Genomic DNA, 17,555 nt, shown 5'->3' with positions numbered 1-17,555 from the left:
ACAGTCTTTTTTTTTATGGTGTAGTCAGGTGCTACTCTAAAAATATCCTGTTAACTATTGTTCATGTTTATCATTCATGTAATGGACTGGACTAAGGCAGTTGTCTTAGGTTTTATAATTTCAAGCAAGAACATTGTGCTTATTTTCAATAAATCATTGCTTTTCTGTTTCTAAAGTGAAAATGCCACAAAGACAAGAAATGTTAGAGAATAATAAGAAATTAAAAGCCAGAAAGTCAGAATAATGGACTAGGAATACTTTGCTTCTTCTGGGTAACTCAAATACACTTTAGACACAAAATCTTAGCTAATATCTGTTGAGAAGTAAATGCCAATATATGAATTCACTTAAGAGAATAGCTGATCATTAGCTGTGGTTTTGCGGTCTGGTAAACTGCCTATATGAGGACAGAAACTGTCCTGTAAAATAATAGTTATCTATTAGACACAGCTAGGAAACACTATGGAGGGAATACTATGGGTTCAGAACCCTGGCCCAATTAAAATGGGGCTTATTTAAAACTAAAGACTCAAAGGTAATGGTTCAAATTTGATTTTTATAAATTTTCATAAAAAATAATTTTGCTCAAGTATCAATGGGCCCGGGGCTCTTAAACTATTCTTCCTTGCCCAATAGTAAGTAATACCCAAGTGCCAATTATAAGAACATATTACACTAATTGCTGTATGTGGTTACACGGTCAAGAAAAGTGTGGAGTAAAATTGCTACAACCGTGAGAATCTCAGCGACTCAAATTTCATGGTGAAAATTACATTTTAATGAAAATTTCTCAAGATCACAGGTTTTTTTTTCTTTCTTTCTTTTTCTTCTCTATTTGTTGTATTTTACCTATGGAAGAAAGTTCAATATTGAACATTAGACTAAATGACGAGGCAGGAAGGTCTCAAGTGAATTAAATAAAGTACCAAGAATATCGATAGAATTTAAGCTGACTGGCAGAGGCAGGGGCAGTGGCCCCTCATTCAGCCACTGAAATTTGTGACCTCTTTCTTTTTTCATTTTGTTATTAATATTAAATTACACCTATACAAGTAAAAGATTCACATATTTCAGGAAATAAGAAAGTAAAAAAATCTACTCTAAGACCCATTAACCAGAAATAACTGTTGTTAACATTACATGAATATATGAATATCTATCTCTACACACACACACACACACACACACACACACGCACACACACGTGAGAGCAAGAGAGAGAGAGAGAAGGAAAAGGAGAAGAAGAAGAAAAAGAAGAAGGAAAAGGAAGAGGAGAGAGGGAGATGCAGAGAGGACTTTTTAAAGCAGGATTACCATGCTAGTTTTAATTCTTTCAGTTTTATTTTGCTTAATTTAACAAATAAGCAGAATAAAATGGTAAAGCTCAGAAAAATCTTTCTTTATTGCAAGAAATATTAGTTCCTTTTTTAAAAATGTTTTTTTTAATGTTTATTTATTTTTGAGACACAGAGAGACAGAGCATGAACAGGGGAGGGTCAGAGAGAGGGAGACACAGAATCTGAAACAGGCTCCAGGCTCTGAACTGTCAGCACAGAGCCTGACGCGGGGCTCGAACGCACGGACCGTGAGCTCATGACCTGAGCCAAAGTCGGCCACTTAACCGACTGAGCCACCCAGGCGCCCCAAGAAATATTAGTTCTTAAAAGATTCTTATATTGGGGCGCCTGGGTGGCGCAGTCGGTTAAGCGTCCGACTTCAGCCAGGTCACGATCTCACGGTCCGTGAGTTCGAGCCCCGCGTCGGGCTCTGGGCTGATGGCTCAGAGCCTGGAGCCTGTTTCGGATTCTGTGTCTCCCTCTCTCTCTGCCCCTCCCCCGTTCATGCTCTGTCTCTCTCTGTCCCAAAAATAAAAAATTAAAAAAAAAAAAAAAGATTCTTATAAAGTTAAGGACAAAGGATTTCAATAAATACTGATTGTGATTCATTTTTAAACTGTCAATTGACCCCCTGCTGTGAAATGATGAAATTGGCATTCTCATGCTTCCACCTTGTGATCTTGTTGTATTTGCACTGACAAGGCTTATATAATCAGTGTGCAGGTTCAACAGCTAATCAATTACAGCCAAGAGAGAATTCGTGAAATATCAGATCTGAAGAAATTACCAGAGTGTAAAAGAAGTTAAACAGAAGGTAAAAATCTGGAAAACATGAAAAAGGACATGAGATAGAATGAGCTCTGACATACATAATGTCCAACTCGAAATCCTAAAAGAAAGGTAAAACATGGGAGAGGAGTTATATTCAAAGAGATTGGGAATTTTTTCTGAATTGTGGAAAGACATGAATTGTCAGATTTAGGTAGCACACAGATCCTAAACAGGATAAAGACATTTTTTTTTCTGGAACCACATACGCCTTTTGAGTTGCAGATCCAGCTCTACAGCACTATGCAGTCTTAGAAAAGTTTTGTTTTATCTCCTCTCCCAAGATTTGTCAAATATCCCTATCAGAGGAAAGGAGGAAGGAGAGTAGGAATAGTCCAACCCCAGGAATAGCCCAGGTTCACATTCAGCAGGGATGCAGTGTACCAGGTAACAATATCCAGAAAATGAGTAGAATGTCCCCATACGCCCTAGAATAGTACCAAATGTGGAACGATCCCTCAGAACTTGAAATAGCAAAAGTAGCTACCACTTATTAAGCACTTATTAGAAGAAGCGCTGACCTGCTTGGGGCCCCAACTACTTAGAGATTGTGATGAAAGGAGCATACTTTAAACACTTTCAGTGGGGGATCCTCCCACCAACCACTCCAAGCCCATGGACTCCAGGTTAAGACAACCTAGTTAAACTGTTCGCCAGTAACTTTATCTCATTAATTCTCACAATTCCCAGAGGACAGATGAAAAAATTGAGGTTAGAAGATGCTTGCAACTAAAGAGTTCATACAGCTAATGAGTGGCAGAGCTGGGAGTCAAGGTGTAACTTTATGACTCAAAGGTCTAAACTTTTAGCTACTGCCAGGAGGCTCTCAAAGCATAGAACAAGTACCTCCTGGGTTAGAATCATCCAGGACTACTTTCTGCCAACACAATGGAGCAGGGTTTAGAAAACCGAGACTAAGTGGACTTTATAGGTTTTTTCTTTTGGAAAGTAATATTTTTCTGACATTAAAATATTTTTTTCTGACATATACGTCCATTGTAGGAAAAAAGAAAAAATGCTGAAAATATTAAGGTTATTTAAACCACCTGTAATTCCACCAGTTCACAAAAAACATTACCAATATCTAATGTATTTCCTTCTACTCAAACATATCACAAATTTGTATCATTCTGCTTTGTAACTTTTGCTTTCACTTAATATGTTGAAAATGTTTCCCCATACTCTTCAAAGCAACAATTTTTAACTTCTATATGCTGTTACATTGTAATCAACCTACTGAATGGCCCTTTCTAGGAGAAAACAACACTTCTTTCAAGTGGAGGGAACTGAATGAACAGTCAGTCCTATATGACTGGGGTCCCAGGACTTTCAAGGGAAAGGAAAGTGTGAAGGAACAGTTCTGATTTGAAAGGGAGTAGACCCCAGCAGAATAGCTGCAGGAGAAATAGGGGTGCAGGAGGCTTCTGGAATGGAATCTGGCCAATGGACTTTAGAAGTCGTCTTTGATGCTGAAGTTTTCCTTTTCTATGATAGCCTCAGGTCTTCAGTAACCTTCCAAGCCACTAGAATCTAGTATCTATGATACTCCATGCGGGCGTGATGCAAGGGTCTATGAGAGAGTCCATGTTCGGTTGTGAGTTTGAAGTTCTTGGCTTCCAGGCAGTTTCCTTATGAACTCCTATCCTGTGTATTGTCCTGTTATAGGATTCAAGGAGTATTTTATATCACATTTTTAAACAGGTAAACTCTTACTCTGCTTTAGAAAGAAAACAAGGGGCGCCTGGCTGGCTCATTCAGTGTAGCATGTGACTTTTGATCTCTGAGTTCTGGGTTCCAGACCACAGATTACTTAAAAATAAAATCTTTCAAAAAAGAAAGAAAGAAAACAAACTGATGGCATGTGCTATCTTAGAGACTGCTCTTTGATAAGTTTATTTTTGAGAGAGAACGAGAGTGTGAGTGCATATGAGTTGGGGAGGGGCAGAAAGAGAGGAAGAGAGAGAATCACAAGCAGGCTCCACACTCAGCACGGAGCCCAATGCCAGGCTGGAACTCACAAATGGGGAGATCATGACCTGAGCCAAAATCAGGAGTTGGATGCTTAACCAACTAAGCCATCCAACTAAAGACTGCTCTTAAAAGAAAAAAAAAAAAATGCCTCTTATCTTTTAAGGAAAGGGCCTCCCTTTAAAGACAAACCTTTCTCACAGAGAACTTTTATCCTGTAAAGTAGATAACCACTCTCATCAAACAAGGAAGGGAACATTCCAGGTTGTTTTGGTTTCTCGCCAATCTCAGTGGCCAGTCCCTGGAGCTGTCCAAGGTTTTATTTCTTCTTCTTCCTGTTCCTGGCCCCTTCAATCACACAAAGAGGCATCAGAGTGAAGAAAAGCACTGACTCTGGAGTCAGACTGCCTAGGTTTGAATTCCAGCACCAGCATTGGACAGCTGAGCAGTCAAATAACCTTTCTGAGCTGTTTCCTCATCTGTCCAAAGAGATGGTAATAATACCTAAAATAAGGTTATTGTGAGGATTTAATCAGTTACTCTTTTGAAAATATTTATAATAAGGCCTGCCAAATAGCAAAACAAAGAATCTTTGGGTTCCCTAATTTCTACCATAAATAGATTTAAAACTCACTCATCTACACTTTTGCTTTCGTAAATATTGCCCTGGCAATCAGGAAGACAGAATCTGGGAGCATGAGGAGGTGGAAAGAGTGCTTGCTGAGCTGTGACTTAGGGTGCTGGTCTTGGCTTTGCCATTAACCAAGCTGTGTGATCCTTGTTAACTGACCTCTCTGATCTCACTTTCCTCCTCTGTAAAATGAAGGACTTGAACTTCAGTGGATAACCTCTAGTTATCCTACGGGTTTTGCTAGTCTGTGAATCGCATTCTCCGCTCAACACTCAATTCAGTGACTTGGCTTCCTTGTTTGTAAACTGTAAAAATATTTGGCACCTACCATTAGCCGGAGGGTTATAGCTGGGGAGTAGGCAAGAGATTAGGGACTTACAGTCTAAATGACACCATAGGAACTGGATATATTGTATGGGAGGGATCCGGGCAGAGGGTGGCATTAGCACTTCTTTCTGCAGAGCCTAAATCCTGCCAGACTCACCCGAAGGAGCTGTCACGGTGGGTTTGCTGGAAACCCCGTTCTGTTGGTAAGCTCGCTGGGTCCCGGTCTACCAAGGACACGGTAAACCTTTGATCAAGAGGCTCGAGAGGCTCAGTACGAGGCGTGAGCGGACGAGAGCTGTGTCAACCCTCTTTTGGCTGTGTCGCCCGTTCTCATCCATCCTGTAGGAGGGACTCTCTCTGTGAGAGGGCCAACCCCCCCCCCCTCCTCCAGTGTCTGCGATGGGTGTCCCCGAGCCGCGCACCCCCCTCCCTCCAGCCCCTCCTTCCTGGCTGCCATAGAAACCGGCCTACGAGGTCCGGGCCCGAGTCCCGGAGCCTGACCGGCCCCTGGCCCCCTCCCCCGGGCCAGCCCCCCGCTCCCTATTGGTCCTCCGGGGAAACGCTGCGGGGCGCCTCTGTCCCCGCTGCAGAGCCCGGGCCGGGGCCAGCGGGCGGGGTTTGCCGGGGCCGCTGTCGGTCAGGTCCGCGGTCCCTGACAGCTCAGGGAGCCTCCCGCGCGGCCGCGGCGCCCGCCACCCACGCACCTCCCGCGCCGCGCCCGCTTCAGCTCCAACCGCCCCCAGCTCCTGGCCCCGCGCAGCCGAGTCCGTGAGCCGGGCTCGCCACGAAGGTAAGCGAGGGCCGCGGGGCTCGCAGCCAGCACCTCCACCCCTCCCGCCCCTCCTCCCCCAGGCTGCTGACCTGGTGGCGGGGGGCGGGGGGGTGGCTGCGAGCAGCGCCCGTCCCCGGCAAGCCGAGGGGGAAAAGGGGGCACGGCTCCCGGAGGGGCTAGGGCGCGAGCTGGGCGCGGGAGAAGGGCAGGCGCTCCCGGGGGCGAGCGCGAGCAGAGGGCGTTGTAGCCGGAGGCGCAGGCGAGCCGGTGCCCGTGCAGTGTGCGGCGCCCCTGGGTCTGCGCGCGCGTGTGTCCCCGCGTCCCGCCACCGTGCGGGCCCCCGCGTCGGAGTGCGCGCCCGCACGGGAGCCCGGGAGGGCGGCTTCGCGCCCGGCCCGGCGCGCACCTGGCGCGGGGACCCGAGCCCCAGGACGTGAGCCCAGGTGGGGACCTGCGTGACCCGGACTGGCAGAGAGGGCGCTGACAGCGAACGGCTGTGGCCCACCACACCCCACACCACGACGCTCCCTAAAGAATCGTGCTTTTTTAAAGACTGTACGAGTAAGGAGGAACCTCGTCTCTTCCCGGATGTCCCTTCGGGAGTATTAGGAGCTCCAGGATGACCAGGAAAGAATGGCAACGGGGTCTGTAAAATGACATTTCTGATCAGCTTTTGTGTTCCCGACACAACACCTGGGCAGATGGAGAGGTCAAAGTAACAGATAAAGGTGCTCTTGGGGCAGCAAAGATTCAGCCTTCCGCATTTTTTCCTTCCCTTCCTTCCCTCCCTCTTCTTTCCTCCCTCCTTGCCTCTCCTCCCCCTACCCCCTACCCCCGTTTCACCCCCCCACCCGCGTTTTCGTCCTCCAGAGTTTAGTAGACAAGAGGGCTCTCTGTTAGACCCACCCTCCCCCACCCCACTTCTCATCCCGTTTCAAAATGGGAGCAAATGAACCACATTCTAAGCTCTTACCCGTGCAATTCAGACAAGTTTGGAAATTAAACAAATCGCGTTTGCACTCGAGTCCGCGGGAATCCAAAAGGGAAACAAACAAAACCAGACCGAAAAATCTATTCCAAGTTAAGTCAAGATTTCAACGCGGGATCTAAAAGGAGTATTTGTGTATGGCAATACGCTGTGTGTGTGTGTTTTAATGTTTGAAAAATATGTATCACTCAAGCTTGCATCATCAGTATTCAATGTGATTCACAGAAGCGCTTCAAAAGATGGTTTCTGTTAGTGTTGCAAAAAGCACTTCTAATTTTGGTTGCCATGGTAACCGAAGAAGTTGCCCCGCGCCGTTGATGCGCAGCCTGGCTGGAACCAGGAACTGTTCGTGAGATCTCCTCACGTCCCCTCATGTCACCATGGTAATAATAAATGAGCTTATAAGATACTTGTTTCTTTTCCTTAAAATACTAGAGCCCAAGCATGTTGTTTTCAAATTTTATCTTTCCAGAGTTTGCAATTTGTGACACAGACCTTCCTTCTTAGACAACTGAGTGTAAACACTGCCCTCCAGCCAATCAGCCCCGCTGGCCCAGCCCTCTTCCCACAGCTCGCTGCAATAAGGGGGGGAAGCATGAAGGAGGAGAGTGTCTGGTGTTAAAGGAATCCCGGCCTTGCACCACATCCCCCTCCCCATTTAGCGTTTTATAATTTGGAGTCCTAATCAGCTCTCTAATTAGGAGATGGGGAATGTGGGTGGGGGTCCCAGAAAGAGGTGAATGGAGGAAAAGCTAAGTCCTGCTCTCCGTGGACTCCTGTTTTGTGTGCTGTTGAATTTGCCTCATGGGTTTATTTTTGGCTTGACCACTGTTAAGTGGTGAGCTTGGAAAAACCTTTAGAGAGGCCTTCTTCTGTGTTAGGAAAAAATGTGGATTGGATATTTAGTTTGAGGTGTGTGTTTTTTTCTAGTAACTACATTGCATTTAAAATAAAGGCAGGTTTGTATGAAATCTAAATTTCCCAGTAATAACTACATGTAGGCCATAGAGCCCTCTATGCTCTTGATTTAGCCTGAGGTTTTCAATTAAGATGGATTAATTTGGGGGAAGCAGTAGCATCATTCAGATACTTTTCAGTAGCAAATGTTGGTGTCTTCAAAGAACTATAATCCTTTATACAGTACATCCACAATTCCTGAGCAGTGAATCCTATAAAATCAATTTTGTACATTGATGGCACATGATTGGGAAATTTGGAAGCCCCTAGACTTACAGTTTTAAAAGAAGAAAAAAAAAATACTTCGTCTTAGTAGGTTAATGTTTATAGCCAAATATGTAGTTTCAGTTTGAAGAATTTAAAAATTAAAATATAGCGTGAAATCCACCTTCATTTTTTGAGTCTCATTATGGTGTTTCTCTAAGGACTAAAAAAACCTCAATTCATTGGCTGATTTTCTTTCGGTTGCTGAGAGGACCAGCTGTTTACAAAACTAGTCTCATTCTATTGTTGCCATCCCCTATTATCATTCTTTAAAAAGTTTTTGTGGTGGGGCGCCTGGGTGGTGCAGTCGGTTAAGCGTCCAATTTCAGCCAGGTCACGATCTCGCGGTCCGTGAGTTTGAGCCCGGCGTCAGGCTCTGGGCTGATGGCTCAGAGCCTGGAGCCTGTTTCCGGTTCTGTGTCTCCCTCTCTCTCTGCCCCTCCCCCGTTCATGCTCTGTCTCTCTCTGTCCCAAAAATAAATAAACGTTGAAAAAAAAATAAAATAAAAAAATAAAAAGTTTTTGTGGAGAAAATAATTGTTTTTTTACTTGCTTAATTTTTAAGAACCTCTGGCTCTTTCTTATCAAATATTCTAATGGCTCTGTAAAACACCTCTCCTTGGTATTTTCTATACAATGAAATGCATCAGACAGTCCTTAGATCCTTCTAGGCCCCCCAACCCCCACCCAGCTCTTCAAAATGGAGCCCCAGTCTGAACCAGTTCTTTCCTAGTCCTGACATACACCAGCACTCTGAGATTTCCCTTCACTTCCTTTTTGTCCCCATTCTCTGTTCTCTGGTTTTCCTCTGTGTTAGTTTACTGCTTCATTTTCTGAAGCACCCGCTTTGGTAGCTTCTTAAGAAAGAGTTATGGGAAATAAAATTTTGAGACCTTGCGTGTCTGAAAATGTCCTTATTTTACTCTTGCACTTAATTGATGGTTTGCTTGGGTGTAGGATGGACTGGAAATCCTGCCAATTTTGGAAGGTATCAGTTAATTGTTTTCGGCTTTCAATGTGGCTGAAAGTTCAATGCTATTCTGATTCTTGATTCTTGTCATGATATCTATTTTTTTTCTGTCTGGAACCTTGTAGGATTCTCTCATTGTTTTGTGAAGTTTCACTAAATATGAACTTGCTTTCTACAGATTATGTTCATCTACCTACTGGTCCTGAGGAACTTGTATCCTGCTCTTCTGGGGAATTAATGATATAGACATACTTGGAAAATCATTCCATTTTATTGGTTACTTTTCCTTGTCACATATTGATTATTCTTGATTGCATCAACTCAAGATATTTAGTTTTGAATACTTGGTTGCTGCTCTTTGGAATCATGCATGCTGCCAGACCATCCTGCATTCCATTTCTGTTTTCTTACCACTTTTTGTCTTTTAACAATGATCAGTGCTCTCATTCGTTAGGGTCATACCCTTAGCTCTACAAATAGTTTTTATATTCTTTGTGTATTTGCTTTATGGGACATGTTGGTTTTACGATTAAATTAGAGCACAGCGACAGTACATTTGCTGTGGACTAATCAATGATGTGATGGCCAAGTCTAAAATAATGAGGCATCCTCCATGCCAACCACTGGTGACCTGCAAGGTAAATATTTCTCTAGAATGTAGACTTGTTCACCCTCTTGTTTTGCATGTGAGGCAACAAATCCAGAGATATTAAGTGTGCGGTCATTTCTCCGGAGTCCCTTTTATTTATTTATTTATTTATTTATTTATTTATTTATTTATTTTAGGGTCAACAATGCATTTTATTATACATCTTAGATTTGTACATTTCACATATGCTTTTAAAGCTTCAATTAACAGACAATATAAAACAAATATATATATATATATACATATATATATATATATGTAGCAGTGGTTCTCAGGCACAGAATGTAGGAGGAGACTGGAGCATGTTTTTCCCCTTAACACAGAGTGAATATTCTGAACCCAAATAGTGAAATGTTTCCATCTGACCTAGCTGCCTTTTTGATGGAATTTTATTACACTGAACTGCTTTAGTAGGCACGATGTTGCTAACAGGAAACAATGAGACTCAAATTTGTAACCTGTATTTTCTTGAAGTCTGTAAGACCTAAATGATTACTTTTCTCCCGATAGAGCTCCAGGATCATCCCGTGAAAATAATATTGCCCCTAACATATCTGGAACATCAGCCTCAGAACCACTGCCCATGGTTATTCAACGTCTTCAGGCCTCACAGGATGAGGTAATGGTATGATGGATTTCTTCTCAGTGTTTCTGGAAGGTGCTTTCCTCATATCATAAGCGTCCTCATCACGTTCCCTGTTGCTGGCCAAATAGTACTCTATGACTGTCCCGTACACACTGTAGCCCGACTGCTTGTACATGTTGACTGCAACTTGGTTAGATACTCTTACAAAGAGATCAACAAAAAATCCACCCTTTCTTTCTGAAGTCTCCTCTAATAACTCCATAAGTTTAGCAGCCAAACCAAGGCGTCGAAATTCTGGGGGGGGGGGGGGGGGGGGGGGGGGGGGGGGCGGACAGAGAGAGCCGTGACATGCCCGTGCCATTCTTCCTTCCCTAGCTTCGGAGCCTTCTGCTTTACCCGTGATCTAACCCGTTAACTCTCCACCAGGTGTCTCTGCAATGATGAAATACCCTGGCCAGTGGGGGAGGTACTGTAAGTAAAAAGGAATCCGTTACATTTCTGTAGGTGGATCCAAGTTAATGTCGAAGCGGAACAGGTCGTTGCACATGAAGGCCCAGAGTGTGGTCATCGGCCGCCTCCTAGGCCAGCTCGCCGGGATCCCCACCTGCCCTGCCTGAAGTCGTTCTGCCCTGACTCCCTTTTAAACACTCATTCTTTTACCCAGCCTCCTCTCTCCTTGGTTACTTTGTCATATATTCTTTTTTCATTTTTAAAGTTTACCTATATATCTTGAGAGAGAGAAAGAGGTAGAGGGAGGGAGGGGCAGAGAGAGAAGGAGAGAGAGAGAACCCCAAGCAGGCTGTGCACCGTGAGCACGGAGCCCTTATGTGGGGCTCAAACCCACCAACCATGAGATCATGACCTGAACCAAAATCAAGAGTCAGAGGCTTAGCTCATTGAGCAAACCAGGCTCTCCTCTGTTCCTTTCTTTAAACCTTTTTTCTTTATTATAAAGAAATAATCTACTTCTTTGTTATAAACTATGTATTATAAAACAATATATATTCCACAGGTAGCAAGAAGTAGTGGTTAAGTCTTATTTAGTTTTAAAACTAAATTTTATAGTTAACATACAGTGTAATATTAGTTCCAGGGGTACAGTATAGTGATTCAGTAATTCTGTGCGTTACCTAGTGCTCACCACAAGTGCTCTCTCTAATTCCCATCACCTATTTCACCCATCCCCCTGCCCACCTCCCCTCTGGTAACCATCAGTTTGTTCTCTATGCCAAGGCTGTTTCCTGGTTTCTCTCTCTCTCTTTTCTTTGCTCATTTGTTTCCTAAATTCTACATGAGTGAAATCATATGGTATTTGTCTTTCTCTGACTGACTTACTTCACTTAGCAGTATATTATCTAGCTCTATCCATGTCATTGCAAATGACAAGATTTCGTTCTTTTTATGGCTGAATAATATTCCATTGTATATACATATGCCGTTTCTTTATCCATTCATCTATTGATGGACACTTGAGCTGCTTCCATAATTCGGCTATTGTAAATAATGCTGCTACAAACATACAGGAGCCTGTATCCCTTTGAATTAATGTTTTTGTATTTTTGGCATAAACACCCAGTAGGGTGATTTCTGGACTGTAGAGTAGTTCTATTTTTAACTTCTTGAAGAACCTCCATACTGTTTTCCACAGTGGTTGTACTGGTCTGCATTCCCACCAACAGTACACGAGGGTTCCTATTTCTCCACATCCTCACCCACACTTGTTGTTTCTTGTGTTTTACTTTAGCAAGTAAAAGTATCTCTCATTGAGGTGTGAGGTGATATCTCATTGTAGTTTTGATTTGCATTTCCCTGATGATGAGTGATGCTGAGCATCTTTTCATGTGTTTGTTGGCTATCTGGATGTCTTCTTTGGAGAAATGCCTATTCATGTCTTCTGTCCATTTTTAAATCAGGTTATTTGGGTTTTTTTTTGAGTTGTATAAGTTCTTCATATATTTTGGATATTAACCCCTTATTGAACGTGTCATATGCAAGTATCTTTTCCCATTCAGTGGGTTACCTTTTAGTTTTGTGGATTGTTTCCTTCACTGTGCAGACGCTCTTTATTTTGATGTAGTCCTAATAGCTATACATTTGCATAGGGGTTAAGTCTTAATTCTGGAAATAGCTTTGTTGCATTTGAATCCTGGCTCTGTGACTTACTTACTATAAATGTGACCTTGGGCACATAGTTTGATCTCTTTGTGCCTTACTTTTTTGGGCATAATAACAGCAGGTACCTTCTAGGATTGTTGTAAGACTTAAATGAGTTGGCTCATGTAAAGCTCTTAGAATGGTGCCCGGCACAAAATAAATGTCATTGTTGCTAGTATTATTGTCAAAAATACAGAAATAAATGTTAAAATGAAAGAAACAATCATGTATAAATCTCTCTCTAATCCTGTGTATAATCCCAGCTAGAGAGATTATCATGGTTAACATTTCAGAGGGTTGTTTTTGGTAGTTAAAAACAAAGAAAAAAAATTGAGATACCATACATACAATTTTATTTGTTGCTCTTTCCATTTATCTTTATGTTTTGAGCTTTTTGCCTTGTTGTTGGATAGTCAGTATTCTCTGTATGACATATTTGTTTTCTTTTCTGTATTGATCCTAACACAGAGCCTTACAAATTAGGCCCTCAATAAGTACTAATTGTCTGGGAAGCCAGCCCTTTCTTCTGGACCCTTTGGGCTTGGGGCAGGTGTAAAGAGAGTTCCTCCCACCATGAATTTGAGAAGTCCCCCTGCAACTAAGACAGGTCTTATCTTTTCCTACGCAATAAAAGCATTCTGGAGATGGCACCTGAAAAGTGTGGATTCAGCAGAATGAGGGAATACTCGTGTGAAAATATGATGGAGGAGTGGGGGGGGGGGTGGCATGGACAAGAACCTGAATGGAAGTAGCGAGGCATGACTCAGTAGGGCCACCAAGCTGGGAGGTGTGGATCTTGGCACATGCACAGCAAAGGCCAAGAGAAATGGCCTGATGTTTTAGTTTTTCCTCGCGGCCTCAGTGATTAGTTGAGGCTAGGAAGCCAGTGAGAAAGCTTCTGTGTATAGACACTTCCAGAAGTCCGGCCTGCTTTGATCTCCCCCATCTCCTTCTGAGAGATCTGACCCAGTTTGGCTCTTCCACAGTACATGACAGTCGCCTGCCTGCTTTCCTCACACAGGACACGTGTGGCCAGAAACAGTCACTTAGCAACTCTTTCACGGTTTTGGAATTAAGCCTTGAGCAGCCCCAGTGAGGACTCGTGTCTCCTCAGAGCACTGCATGTAGCATGGAGGCAAATTTATGTTGGCGTTTTTGTGTTCTGTCATTTGCACATGCCAGAGAGTTACTATATCCCAGGAAGCAAAGATGTTATTCAGAAGAGTGTGGACTGGGTGGCTGGCTGTGGCCGGAGACATTTAACAGTTCATTTAGAGGAGTGCTTCTGTCTTGCTTAAACTCAGGCTTCCTTAAGAATCACCCTTGCTGGGGTCACCTGGGTGGCTCAGACAGTTAAGTGTCGACTTCAGCTCAGGTCATGATCTCGTGGTTCGTGGGTTCGAGCCCCGCGTCGGGCTCTGTACTGACAGCTCAGAGCCTGGAGCCTGCTTCAGATTCTGGGTGTCTGTCTCTCCCTCTCTCTGCCCTCCTCCACTTTCACTCTCTCTCGCTCTCTCTCTAAAAAATAAATAATCATTAAAAAAATTAAAAAAAAAAAAAGAATCACTCTGTGTAGCACATAACACCCATGTGAGAACCATTCTGTGTGGTCTGGTGGCTACTGTCTGGCAAGGAAGGTCAAAAAGATTTACCAAAGCTCTAAAACAATTGCATTGGTTAATATCTATAGAAAACAGGGCATGACACTTTCAAAGGTTACTATATAGCAATGCTAAGTAAGGATTCTCTTGGCTTAAACCTGTTCGTCACACTGCTAGAATATTCAGTGAGTTGCAGATCAGTGACTTAAAATTCTTTTGTTCGAGATTTTGTGCAAAATGCTAGATTATTTTGCGAACGTTGCCCACGGAGACAACGATTCAAATACAGACTATTAGTTCCATTCTTGGTTAACAAAATACACTCTGATCATACTTATTGAATCATGAGGATTCCTTTTAAAGCCTTTTAAACTTGGGGTGCCTAGATGGCTCAGCCGGTTAAGCATCTGACTCATGATTTCAGCTCAGGTCATGATCTCACGGTTTGTGAAATTGAGCTCCGCATCAGGCTCTGTGCTACAGTGTGGAGCCTGCTTGGAGTTCTCTCCCCCCTTCCCCCCCCCCCCCCAGCTCATGCACTCACACACACTCTCTCTCAAAATAAATAAATATTTAAAAAATAATAAAGCCTTTTAAACTTTTCTGAGCTTTTTGTTTAGACAAATACTCCTCGGACATAACACCACCAGTTCGTGAGCTGGTGTAGAAAGCGAAAAGGTACAGATTTGCTCACCCTTTATATAAATGCCTCAAATCCAACAAGACATTTTAATTTTTTTTAACGTTTATTCAATTTTGAGAGAGACAGAGCACAAGCGGGGGAGGGGCAGAGAGCGAGGGAGACACAGAATCTGAAACAGGCTCCAGGCTCTGAGCAGTCAGCACAGAGCCCGATGTGGGGCTCGAACCCACAAACCACGAGATCATGACCTGAGCCGACGTCCGTTGGTTAACCAACTGAGCCACCCAGGCGCCCCAACAATACATTTTTAGATGCCGCGTTTCCCTGTTTTCCTCACCTACGTGTCCTTACCTTAGTACTTGCTTGCCTTCAGGCCTCATCTGCTTCAGGAAGTTTTCCCTACACATTCATGACACGCTAGCTGTTCTCTGAGCACCCACTCTCCTGTGCGCATCTCTAGCCAACTGCTTTGTCCATTATATTTAACTGGTCTGTTTAGGGATCTACTTTGTCCCGCCAGCGGATGACTTATTCACATCCACATGGCTCTTGGCGAGCACCTCAGACGGTTGGCATAAAGTAGGCAGGCACTTAAAAATAATGTTTGCTCCACTGAACATTTCATTGATGTTGACAGAATCTTCCATAATAGAGTGTGAAGGTAGCGACCTCACATTGCTTAGGGTGGCAAGAAGGTCAGGGAGAATCGTCTCGCTTTCATCCTTCTTCTTTCTAGCAACATCTTTTCGGGGGATTGCCTGCGACACTCACGGCTCCTGCTCGTGAGACCAGGTAACGCAGCAGCATCTGTTGTGTGTGAGGCACAGGCTCTGAGGTCAGAGAGGCCTGAGCTGGAAATCCAACTGATATTTCTTGCCTGTACAACTTTGGACAAGTTATCAAGTCCTTCTTGCGTTCAGTTTCTTCCTCGTAAAAATGAGGGTAAATTGCAGGCACCTTTCAGGGCGGTTGTAAGGATTAAAGAAAATCTGTATCAACTAATTGGAACCAAATAATAGTAGCTATTCTAAGTTAAGGATGCTTTTGGCTGCAAGGAATAAAAAGAGGTCTATTAGCTTGGCTGAAAGAGGTTTATTTTCACGTAGAAAAAGAGATCGAGATAGGTGTCTTGGTCTGCTCAGGCTGCCATAACAAAATACCATAAAATGGGAGCCTCAAACAACAGAAACTGATTTTCTCACAGTTCTGGAGGTGGGAAGTCCGATACCACGGTGCCAGCACGCTCGGGTTCTGATGAGCACTGTCTCTGGCTTTCAGATGGCCACGTTCTTGCTGTGTCCTCACATGGCAGAGAGAGGGAACTCCCTGATCTCCTAAGGACACGAATCCCATCGTGGGGGCCCTACCCTTGTGGCCTTATCTAAACCTAAATCCTGTCTCCAAATACCAACACGCCGGGCTTAGGGCATCAACGTGTGAATTCTGGGGAGGACACAATTCATATATAGCGAGAAGCCATTGATAGCTTTGTTTTAGTTGCCATCAGAGACCTAGTTTATTGCTATCTTTCTGCTCTGCCATTCTTCCGAAGTCTCGCTGTCATGGTTATCATTTCAGTGTGCTTAGCTGGCCACGAAACCTCCAGACAAGGTCCACACAGGAAGAAAGGGAAAGGAGCTGGGCCACTTACAACTATGCCATTTTATTGGAAAGCATAAGATATCGAAAATCCCTTACTAAGGTCCCATTTGCCAGAACTGTGTCTCCGGGCCAGCCCTAGCTGTCGGGGAGAAAGAGCACGGGGGCCTTCCAGCTTCTATAGCAGAAGTCGAGGAAGGGAGAAAAGAGTTAGTAAAGATGTTGAGTGAGCCAGCCAGCAGTGGCTCGTCACTTATTGATAGGGTGCTCATATGTCCCACTTTGCCAGCGACAGCCCTGGTTTGCACCTGTTGTCCCAGTGTGATTATTAATAGCAACCCCTTCTATGCTCAAAAGTGTCTTGGTTTGAATGACAAATGCTATGTTCATTCCACTTATTGAGCGCTTGCTATTTACTGTAGGCTCTTATTAAATGGTAGTTTAAGATAGAAGGCAACCATACGATAAATAACAAGCCAAGATTACATGTGGCGAATGCCTGTGATGCCACTTCGTAATATGGGATACAATACTACGATATTGATTTGGCCTAGGAGTGTTTTGAGGACTGATGACACAGACTAGAAAGCCACTTACATATTAAGGCAGATATACTTTTCTGCCGTCACAAAATTTATCAGAGAAATTTTGCATATGAGAAGAAACGTTATTTTATCTTCTAGATTATTCTCTTGTGGAGAATGTAGCAGAGTGTGACCTTGGGCTATTTAGTAATAAAGCCCTCCTTAGTCAGGAGAAAATATTTGTATCTTCCAAATATTCTTTCGAGTTGATTTAAAATAAAACTATTTACTTAACTGTTTATTTTTTTTCCCCTTAGCTCGGTTTTAAAATCCTAACAATTTGTTTTACAAATGCATATATTCTGTTGGGCTGACACAGTGGAAACAAACAAATTAAAGAAATTTGGTTCTTGTTTTGTCCCTGGCCACCAGTCAGTAAGTCTCTTTCCTCTCTGGATCTGTTTCTCATATACAAAGTGAGAGATGAAATAATCGTGGGGGGTCCTCTACTTTGTGTTCCTAAGAGTCCATGAGTGTGTTTGGGTCACCAAGGGAAACCAGGAAACAGCCAATCTGCTTGCGGCCTCAGGTCACTTTGGTCTGAGGATGTGTTAAGAAGTAAGACTGCAGAGGAAAACTGACATGAGGTCACAAAGCGCATGCATATCCATCCAGCCAAGCAACTTGCCGTTCATTTTTGGCAGAAGGAAGGCATTTCCTAAACAGCATGGAAGGTCAGTAGTACTTGATGGGCTGG

General features: G+C 43.5%; 1 protein-coding gene, 1 long non-coding RNA gene and 1 pseudogene across 4 annotated transcripts in view; 1 reads left to right on the top strand and 2 right to left on the bottom strand.

Moving 5' to 3' along the window:
* Positions 1-813: 813 nt before the first annotated feature.
* Positions 814-6,167, bottom strand: LOC109493037. 3 transcript variants are annotated; one of them, XR_006585424.1, is made up of 4 exons: positions 5,953-6,167; positions 5,249-5,430; positions 4,326-4,481; positions 814-849 (listed from the first exon to the last, which is right to left on the bottom strand). It is a non-coding gene; the product is annotated as an uncharacterized LOC109493037 (long non-coding RNA). The 3 variants fall into 3 exon arrangements; XR_006585425.1 differs by lacking the exon at positions 5,953-6,167 and adding an exon at positions 5,796-5,905; XR_006585421.1 differs by lacking the exon at positions 5,953-6,167 and having other exon boundaries at positions 5,249-5,506.
* The window catches only part of NIM1K (NIM1 serine/threonine protein kinase), a 66,760-nt gene continuing 54,822 nt past the window's right edge, over positions 5,618-17,555 (top strand). The window contains exon 1 of the mRNA XM_023238605.2: positions 5,618-5,881. The gene's annotated coding sequence lies outside the window, so the exon portion shown is untranslated. The remainder of the gene's footprint in view (positions 5,882-17,555) is intronic.
* Positions 10,245-10,845, bottom strand: LOC101092492 (annotated as a pseudogene).

The sequence above is a fragment of the Felis catus genome, chromosome A1 (assembly GCF_018350175.1).
Source record: "Felis catus isolate Fca126 chromosome A1, F.catus_Fca126_mat1.0, whole genome shotgun sequence".
NCBI lineage: Eukaryota > Metazoa > Chordata > Mammalia > Carnivora > Felidae > Felis > Felis catus.
Note: the sequence above shows the minus strand (reverse complement) of the source record. Positions and strands in the feature narration are given on the sequence as shown.